Source organism: Pelophylax lessonae (genome assembly GCF_965119305.1).
Source record: "Pelophylax lessonae genome assembly, chromosome: 13".
Lineage (NCBI taxonomy): Eukaryota > Metazoa > Chordata > Amphibia > Anura > Ranidae > Pelophylax > Pelophylax lessonae.
Window position 1 is genome coordinate 162362076 of NC_138780.1, and position 25792 is coordinate 162387867.

A 25792-nucleotide genomic window follows, 5' to 3' on the forward strand; every position below is an offset into this window, starting at 1 on the left:
ATTTAGGATGAATTAGAGTGGAGACTGGGAACCAGGCTTTCTGGTCCAACATCAGTGGCTGACCTCATAAATGTGCTTCTGGGGGAATGGTCTAACATTCCCATAGAATCACTCTTAAACCTTGTGGACAACCTTCCTAGAAGAGTTGAAGCTGTTACAGCCTCAAAGGGTGTGACAACTCAATAGTGAACCATGCAGACTAAGACTGGGATGCTATTAAAATTCAAGTGCGTGTAAAGAAAAATAAAATATACTGGCGCAAAGAGGATCGGTGCTGGCCCCTGTAGGTGATGGGACAGGGCGGGTGGCCTGTCCCAAATATATATTAATGCATATGAGACCATTCGAGCATGACAAGTCTTAATGCAATGGGTATGTCATACATAAGGGAAAGTGCATAAAAGTCCATCAATGTATGGTAAGTCTAATGCAACTGGTATAGGTGTGTTGATAGGAGATGGGTGCTGGCTCGTGGGACGGCTGCTCTATGTTCAAGCAAGAAGGGGCTTGTTCAGTAACTGGAGACAAACAAAAAGCACCATACTTAAGTAAAGAGTGTGCTTCTGGCTCAAAGAATCATTCCTAATGTGAGAGTCCCCTGGGAGGACTCTCCCAGAAGCCTTACTTTCTCCCAGGGGACTCTCACATTAGGAATGATTCTTTGAGCCAGAAGCACACTCTTTACTTAAGTATGGCACTTTTTGTTTTTCTCCATGTGCGTGTAAAGGCAGGCATTCCAATACTTTTGACAATATAGTGTACAGTCAGGTCCATAAATAAAATATTGGGACATCGACACATTTGCAATCTTTTTGGCTCTATATACCACCACAATGGATTTGAAATGAAACAAACAAGACGTGCTTTAACTGCAGACTTTCAGCTTTAATTTGAGGGTTTTTACATCCAAATCAGGTGAACGATGTAGGATCACCTAACCTGAATCCGACTGAGCATGCATTTCACTTGCTGAAGGTGGTATGCTTTGGATCATGAGCAGTTTCTTTCCTTCTCCATACTCTTCTCTTCCCATCACTCTGGTACAAGTTGATCTTGGTCTCATCTGTCCATAGGATGTTGTTCCAGAACTGTGAAGGCTTTTTTAGATGTTGTTTGGCAAACTATAATCTGGCCTTCCTGTTTTTGAGGCTCACCAATGGTTTACATCTTGTGGTGAACCCTCTGTATTCACTCTGGTGAAGTCTTCTCTTGATTGTTGACTTTGACATACATACACCTACCTCCTGGAGAGTATTCTTGATCTGGCCAACTGTTGTGAAGGGTGTTTTCTTCACCAGGGAAAGAATTCTTCAGTCATCCACCACAGTTGTTGTTGAAATGAACTCTCGACATTTTATCTGCTCCTTGTAAATGGGATAATTAGGGAATAACACACACCTGGCCATGGAACAGCTGAGCAGCCAATTGTCCCATTACTTTTGGTCCCTTAAAAAGTGGGAGGCACATATACAAACGGTTGTAATTCCTACAAATTTCACCTGATTTGGATGTAAATACCCTCAAATTAAAGCTCAAAGTATGCAGTTAAAGCACATCTTGTTTGTTTAATTTCAAATCCATTGTGGTGGTGTATAGAGCCAAAAAGATTAGAATTGTGTCGATGTCCCAATATTAATGAACCTGACTGTATGTAGAAGCTGCAGTGCCCACGTAAAGGCTCCTCTGTATACTGTGGTCATAACCTAACTGCAAAGGCTAGTTCTAAATTGGGGTGGTTGCCATCTTTTCTTATAGCTTGTTTTCTGTTTTTGCTCTCAACCAACAGGTCAAGCCATGAAATGTCTGGTATTGGTAATATGCAAAAAACATTCAGTGCAAAAACAAAACCTATCAAACATGCATTTGCGCAGTGCCATCTTAAGAGCATTATAGGCCCCCGGGCAATGCAGTGCACTGGGGCCCCGCCTACAAAATCACCCACGAGAATAAAAATGCAAATTATCGATAAGGCGATATTTATTGGTACAGCAGTGCCAGGCTTATGACAGCTTCCAAGTTGGGTGGCTGGGTCCAGTGAACACACACATGGATGGGAGTCAGACTCGACTGTCCTGTGTGTGCCTGTTCCCATGGAGGTGGACAGTTGTGGGCTCCCCCTCCACGGCTCAAGTGGCCTGACAGCAGCGCAGGGCCGACAGGTGCTTGTCACCTGCTAAGTTCGGCAGCGGAATGCACATAAGAATCGGAACTAATGCTTGGCTGGGGCTGGGTCGCTGGGCAGGTGGGGCCCCTGGGCAACTGCCCAGCATGCCCATTCGGTAAGATGGCCCTGCAATTGCGAGCTAAGCACTAATAGGTCAAAACACAATACATCAAATCGAACATATAAATCAAAACAGTGCAGCGCAAAAGATAAATAAAAAGAGCCTATAGTCCATCTATAGGTGATCATCCCTCCACATAGGATCTGTACGCGTTATGTCCTTGGACGGGACTGGTGTCATAACTGGTCGCATGTGCAGCACAGAGGCAACTGCAGATCAAATTGAGGCTAAGATGGCGGCGTCATTGTCTGTAAAGGATTGGAGGTTTTAGTTCCACTTTGTTGCAGTAGCTTTTTAAAAACAAATAGCAACAATGTTTCAGAATGAATGTTATCTGTTCTAAACAATAATCTTGACACTGGTGGTTACTATTACCGTGACAATAAGTTCTACTTCCGGGCCAGAGGTCACCTCTGTAACCTCTCTGCAAAAATATTTGCCTGCCCCAGAAATAGCGGATGTTCCATGAAAGCAATGGGAACCCCCAGCAGTAAAATCTTAGCTGCACCAAGTAAAACCCAACTTGACAAGTCTCCTTTAAACTTGAATAAGACCACTATGTTGATGGGGATTTTTTCATGACAAACAGCTGGAATTTACAGATAGGGGATGTAAATCACTGCAATGGAATTGTGCATTTAATCTGTTTAGTCTACAATAGTGTACTCTGCCTTTTGTTTTACCCTCCGAAATGATCTTTTGCAGTGAAGCAAGTAATACAATTCACCCAGGGATGAGGCTGGCAGCTGCTGCCCGCACCTGACACCCTCTGCCATACACATCCAGCTGATGAAGTCAGGCTCATAGGCTTAAATGGGATTCTCACTCTGCTCTGCCAGAGACGCAGGGAAAGCTGCTCATTAGTGGATGGCACAGAAAGCCGGAGAGGAGTATGTGCCATGCTGGTGACCCCTGTGAAATGTAACACACTGCATGACATGGAAATAACCGATAATTACTGCAACTCCCGCCACTGCGTGGCATGCCTAAAAACATCTTCAGAATTTAAACCCTGATATGTGTAAAACATCTAAACCAGTGTAGCCACTCTGTTAAACATTCACAAATAATATGGCTGATAATTATATTTGAGCTCTTCTGCTGCTTTGGACTGTATTACGGGAATAAATTAATAATTTTTTTTGTAGCATACATTTTTTTACACTGAGATCTTTTTTTCATCTGCAAATCTAGTAAACCTTTCTTTTTTTTTTTTTTTCAATACAATAAAGTGAATCCTCAATCAAACATTAATCACCCAGCTGCGCAAATGAACAAACCAATAAAGTGGAATCGAATGAATTTAAAGTTAACGAGGAGAAAAACATAAATAAATATTAAATGAACAGTGATCTTCAAAGAAGATGTGCACAAAAGCAAAACCGCATTCAGTACACTACAGTTCATAAGGTGACTAGTGATCAAATAATCAAAGTCCCGTGATGTATTTGGGTCACCACACAATCCACCACCTTTGTGATACTGCTTCCATCAGCTGGCAATTCAGCCCATATTATTGCCCCCCATTTTCATGGTTAGGGCCCATGCGCAGTAGAAACAATACTTAAACTCAGGGGGATCCTCCTTAGATCGTTCACCTTAATCGTTCAGATCAGCAGTTCCTCCTCTCTTATGTGCATAAGAAAGAAAGAGAGCTCCACTAGTGCATTAAGGTCTTTTACGTTTGTTTATTAGCTTCAAATAAAACCCATCACAAAATGCACTCACAAGATGTTAATAAAATAGCCCATGTTACAAATAAGGGGGTCCAGGGTGTTCCCACAGTCCTTACCACCTCCACACTGGCGAAACAGACCCTCGGGAACCACCTCCGATCACTTCTCCAGTGTGCCGTGTAGCCACTCACTGACGCGTTTCGTCACTTCCGACTTTGTCAAAGGGGGGTGGCCACACAGCACTGCAGACCGGTTTATCAATCCTCTCATCACTCCAAATGTTTAACCCATTCTGAGCTCAATAACAACTCCATCCCTATAGAGTATAACACATCTTTAACATTAAGTGCACTCTGAGCCGAGTATCCACCTGTACACTTAACCCGTTCTATATCGGATCGCTCCAAAAGCCAACCTCCTATAGCCAGGACTGGTCAGCATTTCAACTGGAGGCTCAGTAAAAACCAGAGCGGGCACAATACACAATTTTTTTTAATTATACATTTTATTCTTACATGTGGGTATATTTTAAAATACTTGGTGTAGTGCAAAAAGCAACATTCCCTCCTCTGGCTCAGTAAACAGTCTAGGGCAGGGGTGTCAAACTCAATTTCATAGCGGGCCACATCAGCAATATGGTTTCCTTCAAAGAGCCTGTTGTAAGAGTAGGTGTCCAGAGCACCCCACCCCGCCTTACATCAGATGTCAATACTCCCCCCTATCAGAAGTCAAGAGTCCCCCCACCCTCTCTTACATCACTGTGTACCCCCTTACACCTTGTGCTGCTGAAGAAACTTGGGGCGGAGCTGAGAAGCAGAAAGTGCAGGGTCTGAAGGAGGACCAGAGGAGGGCTGGAGTCTGCTGAATGCTGAAATCAGGGGACATGGAGACGAGGATGTGCTGTACAGAGAAGTTCAGGATCTGTAGGAGAAGCTCTGTCCTCCTCTCTGCTGCCAACTGCTGAGACAGGAGGGGACAGAGACAAACCTGTCTGCAGGTGCATAGGGAAGAGCAGGATCTGGCAGAGGAGTTCTGTCCTCCTCTCTGCTGCTGACTGCTAAGAAAAGGTGGAGGTGGAGATGAAGGAGTAACACAGCTGGAGGAGAGGTGTGAGAGGGTCACATGAAATGGCCGGGAGGGCCATATTCAGCCTGCGGCCCTTGTGTTTGACACGTGGTCTAGGGGATGCTTTTTTTTTTGTTTCAATATGTTTTAATTTAACAATTTTGGAACAAACATCCTGCAACTGCAAGAGGCATATGGGAAAAAAGGAAAGCTATAAAAAGGTTAGCCTCCCAGGGCACTATGAAGGAAATAAAGTAAGGATGCAATATAATTACATAGCAACATATATATAAACCAGGTAATGCATGTAGCACAACTCCCAGACGTTTTGCTGGATATGGGTCCCCCTGGGTCACCGCTAGCAACAACAGCACATTTAAGCATGTTTCTCAAAGTGTGAGCACTGAGACAAGAACCATCCAGTTTCTTGGGTTTTTAGGGTTTATTTAGGAACTTGGATGGGAGAAGGGATGAGTGGGATACTCCTGTAGCTGAACTATGCACAATTTGACAGGGACTTGTTAGCGCTAGCTGAATGCCGGTTAACGCTGACTTGACGCTTGTTAACACTGATTGGACTCTGAAACTCCCTTTGCTACTACAGAAGTCCTTTCTAGCCTCCTGAGGTACTCTTGACTGAGGTAGCTACTTGCACAACTTTTGCTGCACTGCTGAATGCTTCAGGGCCCACACTGGCGCCCCCTTTCATTTCCCTATCTTCAGGGCTTTTATAACTGGCACCCCCTTTCACTGCCACTACTGGTTAGCTGGCTCCTGGATCCCCTTGACCTTCTGGAGTGGCCCCCTCTCTTAGGCAGACCCCTAGGCAGATCTTGAGTACTCACGATACTTTTTTTCCTGAAGGTCTCTGCCCAGCAGCTCCACTCGGTCGGCACACTCTGGATCCCTCTCTGCAGCCTTCAGTCCCTAGGCCGACAGCCTGGACCACCTTCACTCTCTGACAGGGGAAGAGACAGCCGTCAGCCTCCTCCAGGGACTCTGCTTCCCGCCAAAGACTGCCCTGTCACATACTCCCCTCAGACTTATACCCCATCCCAGGGTGCATTGTGGCATATTCCGCCCACTGATATAGTCCTAAGCCCTGGTGTAAGAAAAGGAATTGGCAGCACTCCAGGTTGAGTCAAAATCCAGGTTTATTGGTAATGATTAAGCACACAGTCAGTGTGTGAAACGCGTCTACCTTGTCACGATTGTCATATTTGGATGTCCAGTCAATAAACCTGGATTTTGACTCAACCTGGAGTGCTGCCAATTCCTTTTCTTTTATCAAGTTTTCACGGAGGCGAGCCGGGGCATGCACCTGTGTGAGTCATCAGGCAATCACACCACCTTGAGCAGTGACTCCTTGTCTGTTCTAAGCCCTGGTGTGCTATTGGCTGGGTTTCATCCACTGTCCAACAAGGTCCCTCATTGGATACAGTGGGGAGACTTCCCAGACACAACAGACACACCTGGAAACATGTGACAGACTGATAAATCAGGCCCCTCCCTGATAGGCAGACAGGGCCACATATACTTTTATCTAACACCTACCTAGGAGGGTGCTACATGCAGTATAAGAAATGAAAAGAAAAAGGGGGTGCCTTAAAGTTTATTGCAGATTTAACTTGGGTGGGGCTTAGGGGAAGCTGTGGGATACCCCAGAACACTGAACAAGAATGTGAGGACACTCTCAACTATGTAGCTACTTCTCAGAGCAGTCCCTTCAGAAGTAGGACATAAAGTGGACAGCACTGGGACTCCATCAACAATGTCTCAGGCCAGGCAAGCCACAATGTTGGTGCAGCAGAGGTTGACAGCAGCAACAGTCACTAGGTGTACTCGGTGTCCCTGGGACTAGGATGTTTCCCTCCAGACTCAGGTAGACAGTCTCCTCGGTGAAACTTTCTCAATGGTTCTGTAGTCTCCTCGGATATATGACATGTCCCAGACGGATCCGGGCGGGAAGAGGGTGGTAAACTTCCACTTTGCTCGCCTAGGCAAGCAGAGCGAAAGAGGGAGCAGAATACCTGCTCCCAGAAAATAAAATGTTTCAAAAGTAGGGGGGAGCAGGATGAGTGGAACTTCCCTTTTCATTTGAAGTTCTGCTTTAAGATTTAAAGCCCAACTCCAGGAAACTTTAAAATGATCTCTTGCAATTAAAGTGATATCAAAGATTCTTTTTTTTTTAATTAATACATAACAAACATGTCATACTTACCTGTTCTGTGCAATTATTTTGCACAAAGCAGGCCTCATCCTCTTCATCTTGGGTTCCCTGCTGGTGCTCCTGGCTCCTCCCCCTTGACAAGTTCCCCAATAGCAAGCCGCTTGCTATGGATGCACTGGTGCATGCTCACAACCGAGCCCCGCTCTATGCGTCCATAAGACACATAAAAGCATGACTTGGCCCCATCCCCACTCTCTCCTCATTGGCTCACTGGCTGTGATAGACAAAAGTGGGGGCCAATGGCTCCACTTCTGTATCTTAGTCAATGAGATGAGAGAGAGACCTGGGACAGCCAAGGCTCCCATGGGGGGGAGCTGCTGTGGAGGGAGCAGCACACAAAAGGTTATTTACCTTCATGCATAAATGCTTTTACAACCACTTTAACTGCAAGTGTTAATTTCTCATTTAGGTCTAGTAGACACACAGAAAAGAAGAATCGACTTACCCAATGCTCTGCTCCTCCATGCCCCTAGATCAGTCCCCGCAGTGTCTTCTTCCCCATGCTTAAGCTGTCTAAGGTCCTGACATCATCATCAGGATTCATAGCCTTGTATTGGACGTTAGAGAGAAACCGTTCTCTGCTGGAGCATAAGAGAGCACCACCTGCTGAGGGAACAAAGGATGCAGTAAGCAAAAGCATTTCTTCCCTCCCCTTCTATAAAGCATTTATTCATAGAATCTGCTACTCCGTATATCACACACTAACACAATATTCCTAAGATTGTGCAGTTTTCAGGTAGCCATCATTTTCATGTCTTGAGGTTCATTAAAGTGGTTTTAAAGTCTAACTGTTTTTTTTACCTTGAAGTGGAACTAAACCCATGTATTTATTGGTTTCTAAAAACAGTTAAAGCGTTATTTCATCCTTACTGTGCTGTTACACTTGTATGTAAGATATTATACAATGCAAAGTCATGGTTAATGTTCATATTTTTTTTTTTGTTTAATAAGTTTTTATGAAAGAAAAGTTTCAAATACAAAAAGTAAACAAAGAAAGTCCCCAGAAGGGGGTGTGCAACTTAATGTTGATGAGTAGAAAAGTAAAAAAGGCGTTGGTATAGATATATTATTTGCACTGGATTAGGGGTTAGAGTACTTAGTGCTAGTATGCAAATGAGGCTGTGAATATTCAATTTAAAGGGCTAGCTTTTCTGTGCAAAATTGCTGAGAATGTTACCTATGAAATGGGTACTAATTAAACATATATATACTTTTCTCAGTATTACAGCAGTGCAGTCAATAAATAATAATTATTTTAATATAATTGCTTAAAGTGCTAGATAGTGCAAAAAAAAAATCTATATAAAAAATAAATATAATTCATACAGGTATTTTTCAATAGTGCTGTGCTTCTTGAAACTTTAAAAGATTTTAAAACTTTCAATAACTTAAATATAAATACAATGATCCGTGAATAAATTAATAAATGATAAAACAATACTCCAATGATAAATAAATAAATAAATGATAAAATAATGCTTCAACAGTGCTAAAATGGTGAACTGTGATCCAAAAAGTTCATGCAAAAAATGGTGCAGGGGTTAATTTCCTATGGATCAGGTGCTCCAGTGTGAAAAAGGTGGTAATCAATGCCTCTTACCAGAAATCACTAGGTCACACAGACCTCAAACGCCTTTAACTACTTGCCGACCAGTCACGTTGACTGTACTGCGGCAAAGTGGCTCGTTCCCGTCCAGCGACGTAGACCCACGTCGCTGGACTCCTCCCCTTGTGGGCGGTGCGCGCGCGCCGCCGGAGGCTCGCTACCGCTGTATTCAGTTACAGCAGGAGTCGGGCCAGGGGAGGAGCGGCGGTGATCACCGCCGCTCTTCCCCGATCGTCGGGGAATCGAGTGTGGATCTCCTAAGTGACAGACAGGGTCAGATTGCAGGATTCAGCATAGCTGAACCTGCGATCTGTCCCTGTGTCACTCAGTCACCTCCCCCCACACACGTCAGTAAGCACCAGGCATACATTAACCCCTTGATCACCAATAAAAATGAACCCCTTCCCTGCCAGTGTCATTTTTATAGTAACAGTGCATATGTATAGCACTGATTACTGTAGTAATGTCACTGGTATCCCCAAAAGTGTCAAAAATGTCAGTCAAGGGTCCGATCTGTCCGCCGCAATGTTGCAGTCCCGCAAAAAAAAACGCAGATCGCCGCCATTACTCGTTAAAAAAAAAAAAACACCAAAAATGACAGAAATCTTTCCCTTAGTTAGTAAACACAATAACTTTTCCGCAAACCAATCAAAATACGCTTATTGCAATTTTTTTTACCAAAAATATGTAGCAGAAAACAAATTGGCCTAAAATGATAAGAAAATTAGTTTTTTAAATTTTTGGGGGGGAATTTCATATAAATAAATGTGAAAAATATTGTTATTTTTTCAAAATTGTCGCTATTTTTGTTTATACCGCAAAAAGTAAAAATCGCACAGGTGATCAAATACCACCAAAAGAAAGCTCTGTTTGTGGGAAAAAAAGGAGATAAATATTCTTTTGGGTACGGCGTTGCATGACCGCGCAATTGTCAGTTAAAGTCGCACAGTGCCGAATCGCAAAAAGTGGTCTGGACGTAAGACACCAAAATCCTCCGGTGGTAAAGTGGTTAATCCTATTATATAGGTGGATCAGACCATTAGGACTCCTTCATTCCTCATTATTTATATGTTTGGTATCAAAGGATAACATAAAGATAAATTTCTCCTTTTCCAATCCTCACTCCTCCAATTGTTTTTTCATGTAGATGAGTATATAGCCCATATGCAGGGAGACAAATGTAAAGCCAAAAGATACTGTTTTATTATGAAATAAAATAAATCATAAAAATAGGCTGCTTACATATTGTTTGTGCCCGCCTGGCACAGGGCAATGGACATTGGTTGCTACAGGATCGTATTAGGGTTGGGAGCACAGGATCTGCAGCTTTCTGTTGCTCGCTTTAGTTTCCCTTGTAGCATGGCAGCGGTCTGGCATGCGTTCCAATGTTAGTGTGGAGGTGACGTCAGTCTTTCTCTGGACTTCCGGGTTTCGCAGGGACCATGATGCATTTCGCTAGTATAGTGTCATCAGGCAGTCTGTGTTCAACTTAATGTAAAGCGGCAAGGTAGGTTATACAAAACTATAATTAAGAATGGGTAGTAATGTGATAATACGGCTGAGAGGAGAGGGGCCTAAGCAAGACTCGTTGCCCTGACCAACCAAGGGTCAACCCCCGCATAAGAGGCCTTCATTAGAGACATACCAGGTTCTGGTGTCAACCATACTATTTTTCAGACATTACATGCTGTAGGAGTAGTAAAGCAGGGCAGGAAACAGATAGAAGATCAGAAGAACAGGCGAGGGGGGGGGGGGATTGTAGGGGGCTCCCTTGGTGCAATTTGCTGAAGAATTATGAAGCTTTAGCGTTCATGGGACATATATTCAGCATATACATTAGAGTGAGTAAAGGACAACCAGCAGGCCCAGATCTTGTAGGCTTGGGGGGACGAGACCCCTGTAATCAAGTGTCATATCTTCCAAGTAGTAAATACGGTTAATTTTTATATTACTGTGAACTGAGAATCTACATAATTTCCTAAGCTATTGTTTATTTTACCTCCGTATAGTTGGTTAATATACTGCCATCTTGTAGATATTTTGGTTATTGCACCATCTTTTTCTGTTTTCTTATCTGTGTTCCGTCCCATTTTTGTGATGTATTTCCTTTTCCTTCACATTGTCTTGTTGGGATAAAGATGGCCACTTCTCTTCTAGGCCTCATGTAATCTTCTTGCATTCGGGAACTCATTTCCATGTTCTGATCTGCAAATACCATTCTTTCAATCATCTGCCACATCCTGTTGTCTGCTGTAACCTTCTTTCAATAAAGATCTTCGTGGGTGAGAAAAGGTATTTTCAGCTATCTGTCCGCAGTGATTGTATCTACTTATACAGGCTAGGCATAGAGGTCTTAGCAAGGCATAAGTTACTATTACAACAGTTGTCAGAATATTTACCAAAAAAACTGCCTATGCAGCTAAGGTCCTGACATCATCAGGGTCCATAGCCCTTTATTGGACATCCATCTTCCCTCCCCTAGACAAAACAAGCATCAATAACAATTGCTACAGATAAAGTCAGTAAACCAATATTTAACTGGAGATTAAACCCCTCCCTGTTAACTGATCCTACAGTCAAAGAGAAAATCTCGGACTCCATAATAAATTATTTCAATGAAAACTCCACGGCAGACGTTTCCCCAATAATTACCTGGGAAGCCCATAAAACCGTAATAAGGGGAGAGTTTATCAAATATGGAGCAAGGAAAAAAAGAGAGAAGGAAAAACAAATAAATGACCTTATTGCCAAAATCACACGGCTAGAGACCCAACACAAACTCTCACTTGCTGAATCTCTCAGGCGGGAGCTGACGGATGCTAGAAAAGAGTTGGCAAATATTCTCAACAATAAAACTAAAAGAGCCCTCTACTTCAATAGGGCAATTTACTATGAGCATGGGGATAAGGGTGGCAAATATCTTGCTAGAGCCCTCAAGGATCTCCAATCTGCCTCTACCATCTCCTGCCTGAGAGACAAACAAAATAATAAGATTCATGATTCCAGGTTCATTGCAGAATCCTTCCGCTCCTTTTACGAGAATTTATATAATTTACCACAGCAAACACGCCCAGCAGATCTTAAAGGTTCGAGATCCTCTCTCATTTACCAATATATCCAACAGAGCGGTCTCCCTAATTTACCCGAGTCGGATATTGCTAATCTTGAAAAAGACATCTCTACTGACGAGGTACAACAAGCTATCAGTTCCATGAAAAGTGGCAAAAGCCCTGGGCCTGATGGACTGACTTCCCAATACTTTAAAACGTTTGAATCTGCCTTAACTACCCCCTTAACAAAAGCTTTGAACGTCCTCGCCAAAAACGGTAAACCATCCCCTGAATTCCTTACAGCACACATAACAGTGATCCCCAAAAAGGATAAGGACCCAACTTTATGTGCCAACTATAGGCCCATCTCTCTTCTCAATCTGGATGTCAAGCTGCTGGCAAAAATATTAGCAAACAGACTTAGACCCCTGTTACACCTCATCATTGGGCCAGAACAGGTGGGCTTTATGCCGGGCCGGGAAGCCAGAGACAACATCATAAAAACACTGAATCTGATTCATGAAGCACGCAAAAACAATTTAGAAGGGCTACTTTTGTCAACGGATGCCGAAAAGGCTTTTGACAGAGTGGCCTGGGATTATCTCCAGGCCACCTGTCGCCACTTAGGCCTTGGCTCCAACATGATGGGCTGGATAGGAGCACTCTATGCAGACCCCATTGCCAAAGTGAAGGTTAATAACACTTTCTCCACGCCCTTACATTTGAAAAATGGAACAAGGCAAGGGTGCCCCCTATCACCAATACTCTTTATTTTGGCCTTAGAACCGCTAATAAGACATGTCAACGCAGAACCGGCAATTCATGGCTTCCGGATTGGGTCCAGAGATTATAAAGTTTCTGCATACGCAGACAACTTACTTTTCTATATTACACAGCCACACATTTCGATACCAAACCTTAATTTGAAATTTCAAACATTCAGATTTTTATCTAATTTTAAAATAAATCACTCTAAATCAGAGGCCCTAGATGTATCATTGCCCACAGATCTGAAATCACTAACCCAACGCAATTGCCCCTATAAATGGGAAACTAAGTCCCTCACTTACCTAGGCATCCAGCTCACCCCTAAAATAGAATCCCTCTTTGAAGCAAATTTTATTCCACTCTTAAGAAACATAAAGAAAGATCTACGTAGCTGGAACACTAAGAATTTCTCCTGGTTCGGAAGAGCGGCCATCTTGAAAATGGTTATTTTACCAAGGTTACTTTATTTGTTTCACGCTCTTCCGATTAAAATTTCGAACGCTTTCTTCCGCAACCTTCTCTCCATACAGAGACAATTTATCTGGGCCCTTAGAAAACCCAGAATCAAGCTGAAATTCTTACAGCTACCTAAGATCAAGGGTGGAATAGGCCTACCCGACTTCATCAAATATCACCAGGCATCCCACATAACTAGGGTGGTTGATTGGCACTGCCATTCCCATCACAAAGATTGGGTAGATCTAGAAATAGGCTTATCGAGGTACCCAGCCCACCAATTAATATGGACAGATCCCTCAAACTATCCAGCTGATGTCAAGAAACACCCCCTAGTCTCTACCACCTTGTCAATTTTCAATAAAATAGCTCCGGGACACCAATTGGTTACCAACCCTGGCCCTATGACCCCAATCACCGGAAACCCAGATTTTCCCCCTGGTCTGGAGTTTAAAGCACATTTAACAAATACACAACAGATCAGCACCCCGTTGAGGGTGAAAGATTGTATGACGAACTCGAGATTGCTATCCCTGCAGGAGATCAATGAGATCAAACCTAAGGGTTACACAATTTCACACTGGAACTACATACAACTACACAATTTTATTCAGAATAACAGGCGCAGGTCCCTTTTTTCAAAACCGGCAACTGCTTTTGAGAAAATCTGCGGGGAAAAAAGACTTTGCTTTAAAACCACATCTCAAGCTTATAAATGGATCGCTCATGCCCCTGACTCGGATCTGGAGGGCTATAAGAAACTCTGGGAGAGAGACTTAAACCGCTCTTTCACTGAAAAGATTTGGGAGAAAGCGTGTGTATTTACGCACAGGTGTTCCCTTAGCACCAAGATTCAAGAAACTTCGTTCAAAATAATGACTCAATGGTATTTGACACCTGTGAAATTAAAATCGTGGTCCCCGCAGAGCTCTGATAGGTGTTGGAGGTGCTTAAAGGAAAAAGGGACCTTTGCCCATATCTGGTGGTCATGCACTAAAATCCAAACATACTGGAAACAGATCATTCACCTGATTAAAACTATAACAAACACTTCTATGCTGCTGGATGCAGCGACTTGTTTATTACATGTGAACACCCTTTCATACAAGATGTACAAACATTCTCTGGTCAGACACCTGCTGAATGCTGCTAAGGCCATTATTCCTCTTTACTGGAACTCTCAATCCAGTCCTTCAATTAAGGAATGGGTAGACAAAGTTAAACTGATACTTGAAATGGAGGAAATTGTTGCTATCAAAAAGGAAAACTGCACAGCTTTTCATGAAATTTGGAGACCATGGATAGTATTTACGCTATCCGCCGACTATACAAAGATTACTACTCGTTAGTCGATTGATCTGCGGTTATACCCCACTCACTGACAAGATTTGAGCTCACTCATTTCCTTTGTGTACTCCCCCCCAATTCCCCTCATACTCTCCCCCCCCCCTTTTTTTCTTACTCTCTCCTTTCTTCTCCTTCTCCTCTCTTTTCTATTCTATCTCTCTTTATCTTGGGCTTAGGCCCCTGGTGTGGGCCCCTTGGTCTATACCCCAAATGTATTTTAAGATTGCTTTGATGTACATCTAGGTTTATACAAGTTGCACTTTTATGTACACTTCTGTACCACGTTCATTGGATGTATATCATTTCACTAATGTTTATGGCGCTTTACTTGATATGTTATTTTACTGTTATTTTTGTACTTTTTCATTTGACTTCAATAAAGCACTTTATTGGAAAAAAAAAAAAAACAAGCAATCATTGCAGTGTTAGGCACAGTCCCACAGCAAGTGATAATTTTAAAGTTTCCCAGATTTGGGGTTTAAAAAATAATCTGAGGTGCAGACATAATCATGCCACCTTCCAATAATTCTGTTTACCATCTCTGTCATTGACATGCACATTTGGGTCACCCAAGTGCACCAGAACATGGATCCAAATAGAAGAGGGAGGCACGGCCAGATAGCTCCGACATCGGCTTGGTACATACAGGAGGTCCCCGGGTTACAAACATCCGACTTACAAACAACTCCTACTTACAAACAGAGGGAGAAAACAGGAAGTGAGGAGAAATCTCCCCCTAGGAAGGGAAATTCACTCCTGTAAGAGTTATCATGGGAAAAAGGTGTCTCCACTGAAGCTTTATCACTAATACTTGTTTCCACAACAACCCAACATTTTCAAAAATCCAATTGTCAGAAGTACAGAACGTGAGGTGAAATCTTCTGAAAAGGGGCACAGACAGCAAAACAAATGGTACAAGGGTGGTAACCCTTCCAAATGCTATCCAAAAAACTTAAAAAAATATTATTTTGGCTGGGGCTACACTTAAAAAAAATTACCAAATTCGACTTAAGACCAAACCTACAGTCCCTATCTTGTTTGTAACCGCCTGTACAATCATTCATTAAAAAAAAACAGAAAAATGCCCAGGTTTAGGTTAACCAGCAAATTCTTATAGCATGGTTGTAGTGGAGTAGACAACGGACATTGGAAACGCAATCTTACAGAAGAAATCTCCTACAGTTTGTTCCAGCAATTTAGCAAGGCATAATATACAAAGGAAATGGATTCTCGGCACACAGTCGTTAATTAGAGTGGTTATCAATGTGTATGATTATGCAGACTGGTGGACAGTGAAATCGCTATTACATCTGCATAGAAACTGCTACTCCATATATCACACATAATTAGACTGACACACAATTTTCCTATCGTCCGGTTGTCAGGTATCGTTTTCATGTCTTGAGGTTCATTAAAGTAGCTCAAAACTAGAACGGTTTTCTACCTTTAAGCAGAACTAAACCCATGGATTTATTGGTTTAAAAAAACAGTTAACGGGATAGTTTACCTTTACTAAACAACTGCCTATGCAGGTATGAGGAGGTTGTAGATAAAGACAACTGTGCAGCTCTGACTATCTGACTAAAGTAGAATACTACCCTTGCTCTAAATGTAGACCATTACATACCTCATGAAGCCTGACTGGAATTACTCCCAGGTTGTTGCTAAGTGAGGCCTAGTCATCACTGCTCACCTCAACCATTACAGGAGTAAGCTCTCAAATGCTGAACTCCGAGCTACTGCATCAGAGGAGAGAAAGAGTATGTGAGGGAGTTTGGATCAGAGGAAAGGCTCACTCCTGTGATGGTGGAGGTGAGCAGTAATCACTAGGCCTCACTTAGTAATGTCCTAGCAATTTCCTGGGAGTATTCCAGCCAGGCTTCATGAGGTACGTGAATGGCCTACACCTATAGCAAGGGCTTTGTTCAATGTCAGTCAAAGCTGCACAGGTTGTTTATATCTACAAACACTCTTTATCTGCAAAGGCAGTTTTTTTTTGTAAAGGCAAACTAACCATTTAGATTTTCAGGAAATCTAACTGTCACATTTGCTTGTGCTCTCAATTAAGCAATGGCTGGTGTCATAATTGATCACATGTACAGCACCATGGCAGTTGCAAATCAAACACATGCTAAGATGGCAGCTTCCTTGGCTGAAAAGGAAAGGAGGGTTTAGTTCCACTTTAAAGTGGAGTTCCACTCAAAAGTGGAACTCAGCTGATCTGCTTCCTCCCCCCCTCCGGTGCCCCATTTGGCACCTTTCAGGGGGGAGGGGGGGGAACGGGTACCGGTTTTTGACAGGTATCCTTCCCCACTTCCTGGGAGATAGCGCCACGGCGCTGTCCCTCGGAAGTTCGGCCCCCTCCTTTTTCCTCCGCCGCTAGGCGAATTACAAAGCGCAGCGCGCTTTGCACATGCGCAGTAGGGAACCAGCAGTTAGGCCGAAAGGCTTCACTGCCGGGTTCCCTTACCCTGGATGGCGGCAGCGGTACCCAAGAGCCGATGTGTAAATCGGCTTCGGGTGCGGACATTGCGGGCTCCCTGGACAGGTAAGTTCTACTATTTAAAAGTCAGCAGCTACAGTATTTGTAGCTGCTGACTTTTAATTTTTTTAAGGGGGCCGGAACTCCGCTTTAATGCGTTTTCTGTATTAAAATGGTTGTAATCCCTTACATATACTCAGTAAAATAACTGGCCTCAGGTGATACATAGGGATGAAACAAATACTCCTACATAAGTTGCACCTGTTTATCTGCAGTCTTCTCTTCATCTGCACAAAGTGCTGAATTTTAAAGCTTGTCAAAGTTGATTGGAGGGAAAGAACACACCCCCCCGCCACACAGCTCACAGGAACAGAGCTGAGGCTGTCAATCTTCTGGAGATCCCTCCCCTGTCACCATTTTTCTCTTGGTGTCAGGAAAACCTGTCAGAAGTGATTCATGCTGATAGCAGAGAAATTAAGCAACATAAATGACACTTAGTGTTCTGAATTGAGACAAGTTCCCACTATAGAAGATTATGCTTTGCTCCTATTTCATGTCTGTGTTTACCATCACTTTAGGGTAAGAAAAACATTCTATTATCTGTTCTCCCCTCTCTAACAATTACCTGAGTCCTGTATCGAGCCAGCGCTGGGCCCAACTGCAGCTCTTCCCTTCATATCTTCCTGGTCTCACAGGCTTTGGCCATTGGTTCCTGCTGCTGTCAGTCAAAATCAATGGGAAGAGATGGGACGGGGCTCAGTGGCAATGTGTGTGTCAATGGACACACAAAGTCCAGCTTAGGAATGGGCACACATGTCTTCCCCCATAACAAGTGGCTTGCTATGGGGGCAGACAAAGAAGAGGAGCCAGCGGGGGTCACCAGATGAGGAGGTTTGAGGTGGCTCTGTGCAACACCATTGCACAAAGCAGGAGAGTATAAACCTATTTATTATTTTATTAAAAAAGGTTAGACTTTACAGCCAATTTAAGATTTTTTTCATGTCAGAATCCCATTTGATCACTCGGATCTTCATTGGATCATGCACAAAATGGTTCAATCTATGGCTAGCCAAATAGTTTGCTTGTGACTGATTGGTTCATTCATCAATGAGCCAGAGATACAGTTGTAGCCTAATGTCAGGTACTTGGTAGAGATCAAGGAGAAGATGTGGCATTTCTTGTCAACTCTTGTCATCTCTTGTCTGGTAGTGGGACAAGAAATGTGAGGAAACAGGGTGGAATGAGGACTGATGTTTCAGGCAACCCTGTTGGATGTGAGGCACAAACAACTGTGGACTGCCAAGGTCAGAGGCAGAAACATGGTAGCACCCAAACAGTAGACAGGAATGAAGCCATGACACAAGCTGAAGGATGTCAACAACCAGGCAGAAGGTACTAAATCAGAGGGCAAGGACAGTGCCAGGATTCAGATCAAGGTCAGCCACAATTGGACAGTGAGATACAGGGACATAAGATGGAGGCAGTGTCAGGCTGGAGGCCAAGGTCAGTTAACAACTGAATCAGAAGGCAGGATGCAGAGCTCAAAACACGGGCTGAGGTCAGAATGGGTAGATGAGAATTCAGAGCTGGGTCTTACATGAGAAGACAAACGTAGCTGGTCAAGTCACAGGTAAATTCTGTCCATGTCACATTCCAGCCTAAATAGGCTGTTTAGTGCTAATACCAGTGCAGAGCATTCAGACTAATATGTCTGCGCCTGTGTGCTAACACACATCCATCACTAACCATGATCAGAAACATAGGCATGCACTGGTCTTCTTGTATTAGAACACACTGGACCATTCTCACATCTGGTATTATATAAATGTATTTTGTAAAGCAGTGGCAGATCGATTGCTGGATCCTGTGGTCCCTCAAATGGTTCTTTACTTGTTCCAAAGTACTGTACATTAATATTCTATTAAATTGCACTTTTGCCCTATTCTTAGAAATAATAGTTCACAATGATAAGACGGTAATGGCAGCAGTGCTCAGCATGGAGTAAACTAGCAGTATTCTCAGAAATTGGTATAGAAGAAAATATCAGTATTGAGAGTGTGTACACACAGAGATGCTCCTGAGAGTTTCTCATTCCAATACCTCTTTAATTGGTTTTATAAGAGAAACCACATAGAAGAGGTTAACTAAAGTAGCAATATGTATAATATATATATATATATATATATATATATATATATATATATATATATATATATATCAGGAAGTCAGGTAAATCTGTGGGTGTTGTCACAGAAGGGAGATACATTTCTGCTTTGTTTAGACAATTCACCAATTACTATCAGGTGTCGGCTGCAGAGGTAGCCAGAAAGGTTTAAGGACGTTGGAAAGCTTCAGCTATTCCGAATGAGGCAATTAAGGCCTATATAAGTTATCTAGAGGATAACTACTGATTGCTGCCTCCTGAGGCTTTTTGCGTTAAGGAGAGCAGTGAGCTGAGAGACTTCTGAAGGTGAGGTGGTGTTGACTTTTTCCGTGTGAAAAGAAACCAAATAGACTATTGGTTTTCTACTGTATGACCAGCAGTGTCTGCCCAGCAGTAGGTTGGGACAAACTCCATAGGTAGGTTCCTGTGTTGTGAAGGTAGACGCCCCAAGTGGCCAGGGTTTATTTTATGTTTGTTTGATTTATGCAGTTTGGATGCTTGCACTTGTTTCCAGCAAATTGAAAGAATAAACCATAGACCGTTGTTTTTCAACCACTCCTCGGCTGTCTCTCTGTGTAGCAAACCCACCCAAGGGGTCACCCACACCCGCTACCGAGCCAACCCCTTACACTATATATATATATATATATATATATATATATTAGATGTACATAATTATAAATTCCAATGTACACACCCAATGCTGGACTTACACCTCTCGCATTTAGTTCCAAAGTTTGGTCGAGAAAGTATAAAAATTGCTCATCTGTCCTTTCAATAGTGCCTTCATGGACTCCACTCATTTTGAATGACTTTTCATCAAGTTGCCATGCCAATGTCTTGATTTATGTAGAGCAAATGTTCTACTTCCAGATTAACTTTGACAAGTGCACACGCATAAGACTAGTTAAGACTTTTCAAATGCTGGAAGTGAATTCAATGATTAGAAATTTGTTCCTTCCTTCAGACTCTAAAAAAAAAATTTCATCCTTGTTCTTTGATTTATTTTTGCTTTTTTCGCTCTGGTCTTAGATAATAGAATAAATATTCTAATGAAATTCTGTAGGTGTAAGGCCAGATTTAGTTGGTATTGTTGGTAGGTTTAGAGCAGTGGTCTGCAAACTGTGGCCCGCGGGTCGGATGTGGCCCTTTGCTTGCTTTTATCCAGCCTATGGGACACTATTCCTTCCACTGATATGAGGCAGTATTCCCCACACTGACATTGACAGCTCCTTCCTCTGACACCAATGATGGGGCATAACTTCTTCCTCGGACACAAATGATGGGGCAATATTCCACCCACTGACCCCAACTATGAGGCACTATTCCTTCTACTAACACCAAGGATGGGGTGCTATTCCTCCCACTGACACCAACGACAGGGGCACTATTCCACCCGCTAATAGAACTACTGTATGCCTTCTCATACTGCCCGCAGGGGTTCCACATATTTTGTTTACTCCCACTGACCACTGAGGCATTATCTACCCCCAATGGCAACAGTGCAGCCTCCCTAAAGTCTAAAGAAGAATAAACTTACTCTTTGTTTAGAAAGTTTGGAGACCCCTGGTTTAGAGTGTGGAAGTCAACATATATGGCTATACATCAATGAGGTCAAATAGTGTAAAAAATTCAGAAATGTTACATAGTTCTAGTACAGGGGTCCACAGACCCCTAAATGGTCTAAAGATGGGTTTCAGGGGGTCCGTGAGGGTCAGATAAAAAATAATATTAAAGCGAAGTTCCACTGGTTTTTGTGTTTTCTAAAAGTCAGCAGCTACAAAAAGTGTAGCTGCTGACTTTTAGCCACTTGCCGACCGCCGCACGACTATTTACTGCAGCGGTCAGCCCCTCACAGGCAGAGCAACGTAGTACTACGTCGCTAGCCTGTGAGGATCTGGGGAGCGAGCGCGCGCCCCCGGAGGCACGCTCCCGCGTGGTCACGGACCCCCCCCACGCGTGTGACCGGCGGACCCGATGTCCGCCGGTCACGCGGCGATCGTCGGTGCAGAGGGAGAAAGGCAGGCGGCTAATGTAAACAAGCCGCCTGTCATTCTCCCCTGTGTATGAATGGTGATTATACAGTTCTACTATGTAGGACCGTTGATCACTGTTCATACACCTCAAGCCACAGCCAATCACAGTTAGAATCACGCCCCTAGGGACACACATAACCCCTCCCTCTCAAAAAAATTTACCCCTTCACTGCCAGTGTAATTTTACAGTAACAGAGCACTGATTACTGTAGAAATGTCACTGGTAACCCCAAAAGTGTCAAAAATGTCAGTCAAGGGTCCGATCTGTCCGCCGCAATGTAGCAGTACTGCAAAAAAAATCGCAGTTCACCACCATTACGCGTTAAAACCATTACGCGTTAAAAAAAAAAAACAACAAAAATGAAAAAAATCTTTCCCTTTGTTAGTAAACGCGATAACTTTTGCGCAAACCAATCAAAATACGCTTTTTGCAATTTTTTTTACCAAACATAGGTAACATAAAACAAATTGGCCAAAAATGTTAAAAAATTTTGATTTTTACATTTTTTTTGGGGGGAATTTCATATAAAAAAAATGTGAAAAATATTGTTATTTTTGCAAAATTTACGCTCTTTTTTTTTGTTTATAGCGCATGATCAAAAAAATCGCACAGGTGATCAAATACCACCAAAAGAAAGCTCTGTTTGTGGGAAAAAAAGGATGTCAATAGTTTGGGTACAGCGTCGCACAACCGCGCAATTGTCCGTTAAAGTCACGCAGTGCTGAATCGCAAAATAGGCCCTGGTCAGGAAGGGGGTAAAATCTTCCGGGGCTTAAGTGGTTAATAAACACACATTCACCTGTCCCACAGTCAAGCGAGCCTCGGTTCTCTTCCATTTCTCCCCGCCGTGCCGGCATCACTATTATGGACACCCAGCTGTGACAGCTTGCAGCTTCACAGTCGGGTGTACACTGCGCATGCGCGAGTCTCGCTGCGTGTCTTGAGTGGACGGCAATCTTCTGGAACCTGTGATGTGTCCTAGAAGATTGCAGGGAGGAAGGGGGAGAGGAGAACTTCCGCTCGAGCCGCCTAGGTGGTCCCTAGGTACTAGGTACCCGCCCCCCCCCCCAAAAAAAAAATTACATGCCAAATGTGGCATGTCAGGAGGCCTTAAAGCAGAAGATCCACTTTTGAGTGGAACTCCGATTTAAGGCTGCATGCACAGTAGGCACCTGAAAAAAATTTTTTAGAACCTCTGGCAGAAAAAAGCAGCATCTAAAACTTTCAGAACTAAAACTAAAACATTCTGCTCATTTTTCACTATAATCAATTTACACTTAAAAACGCTGAATGCACCTAAACACTGTGTTTATGAGCATTTTTGAGCATCTAGTGTTTTTTCCTGCTCGAAAGCTCATCTAAAAACTTGTAAAGTTTTTTTTTTTTCAGCCTGTATGAATGAGGACTTACATTCGTTATACAGCCCTCCACCTTGTCTCAATCATTGGTTTCCCATTGAAAGAAAACGAAGAGCATCGAAAAGAAAAAAAGAGCACCAACCGCTAAGTGTCTCTTGACCTGCCATTGGCCCATATTTACTATCTAAATTTGTATCATCGTGGCGGTCCATAGCTTTCATCAGATTCTTAAAGGGGTCCGTGACTCAAAGAGGTTAGGATAGGAACCATTGTTCTAGTGTAAATGTACTAGTCTGATAGCTTTAGAAGGGCTGTGAGCCATATTATGTTTCCAATGCCTGGTAATGTTTTTTTATTTCACATGATCGCATAACCTCTGTTCTCAGCTGCATAAGAAGTGCAGGTGGAGACTGCGAAGAAACAGCAATACAAACAACAAAACACTGAATGGCTGTGTGGAGGGGCGTATAGACATCCAAAAAGAGAAAGACCGCACTCAGAGATGTTGAATAAAAATCAATAGAACTCCTTTATTCTCCATGAATACAGCAGACAGACAGTGCAATACATGGACAGACGTGTCGGGTTGACGCGTTTCACGATAAAAATCGCTGGTTATGATTAAGCGATTTTTATCGTGAAACGCGTCAACCCGACACGTCTGTCCGTGTATTGCACTGTCTGTCTGCTGTATTCATGGAGAATAAAGGAGTTCTATTGATTTTTATTCAACATCTCTGAGTGCGGTCTTTCTCTTTTTGGATGTCTATATGCTTGGATGGCGGATCTGACCTGCACCGAGTGCTGAACTTGCACCTGAGCGGCTTCTCTCCTTGTTTTTGTGTGTGGAGGGGCGTGTCAACACAAGTCTGATCATTGGAAGACAGACTGGCTGTTCTCCCTGCACAGCCAGAAAACTGACCACACTGGCAAGGATATGCTTCTATTCTTAGCTGAAGCGATGCAAAGAGAACAAGATACCATTTAACAGCAGACACATATCAGGAATATGAAATGTTGGGGATAATAAAGACTTTAAAGTGTCAATACACTGAGAAATCCCATTTTCTTGTGTCTTTCTGTGTTTTTAGGCAGTATTTCGAAGTATTCAATGTATGTGATTGAAGTGGAACTCTGTGGAAATGCACTGTAAATAGAGACAGGTGTAAATGTGCTTAAAACACACTTGACAAATAGATTGTGGGAAGATAAATTGCATGATCGCAGCCAAAGTGTGTAGTTTAGGTAAGCATATGTCACTAAACTACATATGCAACAAACTACAATGAAAATACAATGAAGGTACAATGAAATGCAATGAAAATACATGGAAAATGCATGCAGATACACAGTAAAATGTATGAGTCTGAATGTCATTTCATTCTTAAAGTGTATATATATATATATATATATATATATATATATATATATATATATTCATAAAGGACTAGTTTTCTGCTAGTGAATTGGTTCTTAAATTCATTCCTCGACACCCTTGAGTATAACCTGCCATGTTAACCACTTCAGCTCAGTAAGTTTTTACCCCCTTAATGCCAAGGCCATGTTTTGCGATATGGCACTGCGTTGCTTTAACTGACAATTGCGAGGTCGTGCGGCACTGTACCCAAATAACATTTATGTCATTTTTTCCCCACAAATAGAGCTTTCTTTTGGTGGTATTTGATCACCTCTGTGTTTTTTTTATTATTATTTTTGTGCTATAAACAAAGTTACCATTTTGAAAAAAAAAATGTTTTCGTTTCTGCTATAAAACATTCTCAATAAAAACATTTAAAAATCAATTTTTTTTCATCAATTTGTATTCTGCTACATATTTTTGATAAAGAAAATTCTAATCCTAAGTGTATTTTGATTGGTTTGAGCAAAAGTTATAGTGTCTACAAATTATGGGATAGATTTAATATTTTTTTTTATTGTTTTACTAGTAATGGCGGCAATTAGCGATTTTTAGCGGGACTGCGACATTTCAGCAGATAAATCTGACACTAAGTGACGCTTTTTGAGCACCAGTGACACAAATACAGTGATCAGTGCTAAATAAAATGCACTGTTACTGTATAAATGACACTGGCAGGGAAGGGGTTAACACTGGGGGGGGCGGTGATTAAGGGGTTAAGTGTGCTCCTAGTGAATGCTTTCTAACTGTGTGGGGGATGATGTGCTAGAAGAAAAGAAAGAGAGATCTGTGTTTCAGCTTAGCTTGTGTGCTATGGACTGGGAGGGGGTGACCCTATGCCGTTTTTTTCAATTTTATTTTTATCTGTATTGCCGGGAGCTGACAATACATTACAGCCGTGAGTTTAAATGACATTTTTTCCTTTAGAAATGTCAGTATTGCTGCAGCAGGCTCCATACATCATACAGATGTGCCACTTCACAGGCACATTAGGGAGACCCCATAGGCACGATATTTAAAGAATTTTTCATTTTTATTGTTTCAGTTTAAGTATCATTAACCACTTTACCACCGGAGGATTTTGCTGTCTTCCGTCCAGGCCACTTTTTGCGATTCGGAGCTGTGCGAATTTAACTGACAATTGCGCGGTCGTGCGATGCCGTACCCAAACGAAATTTACGTCCTTTTTTTCCCACAAACAGAGCTTTCTTTTGGTGGTATTTGATCACCTGTGCGATTTTTACTTTTTGCGCTATAAACAAAAAAAGAGCGTTTATTTTGAAAAAATAACAATAATTTTCACATCTTTTTATATGAAATTCCCCCCAAAAAAAATGTAAAAATCAAATTTTTTTTAAATTTTTGGCCAATTTGTTTTCTGCTACCTATGTTTAGTAAAAAAAATCGCAATAAGCGTATTTTGATTGGTTTGCGCAAAAGTTATTGCGTTTACTAAGGGAAAGATTTATGTCATTTTTGGTGTTTTTTTTTTAACACGTAATGGCGGTGATCTGCGTTTTTTTTTTTTGCGGGACTGCGACATTGCGGCGGACAGATCGGACCCTTGACTGACATTTTTGACACTTTTGGGGGTACCAGTGACATTTCTACAGTAATCAGTGCTATATATATGCACTGTTACTGTAAAAATGACACTGGCAGGGAAGGGGTTAATTTTATTGGAGAGGGAGGGGTTAATGTATGCCTGGTGCTTACTGACGTGTGGGGGGGAGGTGACTGTGTGACAGAAGGACAGATCGGATGTCCAGCTATGCTGAACACTCTGATCTGTCAGTCCCTGTCACTATGGAGATCCGCCCGCTGTGTTTACACACAGCGGGCGGATCTCCA